General features: G+C 34.6%; 1 pseudogene; it reads left to right on the top strand.

Moving 5' to 3' along the window:
* Positions 1–1,672: 1,672 nt before the first annotated feature.
* LOC112481291 lies at positions 1,673–1,787 on the top strand (annotated as a pseudogene).

Here is a 1,787-nt window from a genome sequence, read left to right as displayed (position 1 = left end):
GCTCCCCAGCTGTTCACCTCCTGCTGTGCGGCCCGGTTCCTAACAGGCCCCAGACTGGTACCCGTCCATGACCCGGGGACTGGGGACTCCTGCCTTAAAGTGTAGTAATTATATACAGCTTAAAGCCGAACACACTGAAATCCTAGATTAAATTGCTGACCTTCTTCGGAATTAAAAAAAAATAAAATAAAAATGATTATTTTTAACTTCGATTATCTAAGATTTAGTTCTCATCAGATTAAAAAGAAATGGCATTATTTATCTGTCTGAATACAGTGTTGTAGAGTTCATAGAATCCGGCCCCACGCTTTTAACAGTGAGTGCATCATTCTGCGAAGGATGCTTGAGCTACTCAGAGACCTGCATCCTGTAGGAGAAAATTGTCGACAGTCAAAGGTTAATATATCTGTTGATATTATAGTTAACTTCCTACAGAGTAAAAATTTAATTTTCCATTTTAGCTAAAATCATAAGCTTCAGGTAATCATGTGCAAATTATTTTTTAAAAATCTGTGGCAGGAAAATGGAGGGGAATAATACATACGATCCTTGCTTAACAATTGTGTTTCAATTAATATGAAAAGTGACACATGTATAAATGACATATGCGAATGAATGATATACACCAATCTCTGTGGAAGGAAATGTTGCTTATTCCCTTTGGATATGTTTCCACACATTTTCTAAGAAACGTATTTCTGGAAACATAATATTTATATCATTGTTTTAATTTTTTCTTAACTTAGTCCATTTCACGAAGCCTAAAAATATACAATTTCATCCTAAAGTCAAAAATATTTATTTACTTATTTATCTTACAGTTAAGAATTGTCATTTTTTCTGTAAATTTAAAAAGCAGTTATATCATAGAATAACGCATCCTATTCATCAAGAAAGAAAACTCCCTGATCAGCTATAATGTCTTCATTTAATGAAATTAATATTGCCCTATATTTTTACTAACAATCAGCAATAATTTGTAATACCTCAGAGTTCAGCATAGCCTAGTGGAAGGGCAAAGGAAATGTTTATTACTCCTCAGAACTGGATTTAAATCTCGCTTCTATCAAAGAGAAACAGCAACACCCTTGAAAATCATATGCGTTTGTAAGCATCAGTGTACAGATTTATAAAATGTGGGAATTGACCTTTTCCTGTGAAGTGCAGTCCAAAAAATAGTCTAATCCATGGAGAGCACTGAGTAAATATTAGGCATCTGTTATTATAAGGCCAGTCATTTAAGCTTTCTGTTCTTCATATTTTTTGGTCAAGTAATTAGCAGTATTTAAGCAATCATTCACATGTACCAAGAAATCTTATATATAAAAGGGACATCTCTTTTAATGAGGAAAATAATTAGAAATTAAAGTAATTACCCATAAGAAATCTGCTTAGTAAAATCAGGTTTGCTAAACTCTTATTGTCCTTATATGCCCACGGTTTCAATAAAGAATATAATCGTTCTCATTAATTTGATTTCCTAGGAACAAGTATTTTTATTTTCCTATGTTTCATTACATAGTATGTAATTTGCACTGTATAACAGTCTATAAAAGGTTGCCAGACCAACATACATCGTATGATTAGGGAATCCGTCATTTTTTCTAAGAATGCCTTGAAATACTTGAAAACTTATGTTACTGCGATGGCTCTATTTAACTGACACCAGAAAGTCTATGGCCGTGCCACCCTGAACGTGCCCAATCCCGTCTGATCTGGAAGCTAACCAGGGGCGGGCCTGGTTAGTACTTGGATGGGAGACCACCTAGGAAGACCAGGAGCTGTAG

This window comes from Pteropus alecto, unplaced genomic scaffold (assembly GCF_000325575.1).
Source record: "Pteropus alecto unplaced genomic scaffold, ASM32557v1 scaffold14, whole genome shotgun sequence".
Classification (NCBI taxonomy): Eukaryota; Metazoa; Chordata; class Mammalia; order Chiroptera; family Pteropodidae; genus Pteropus; species Pteropus alecto.
Note: the sequence above shows the minus strand (reverse complement) of the source record. Positions and strands in the feature narration are given on the sequence as shown.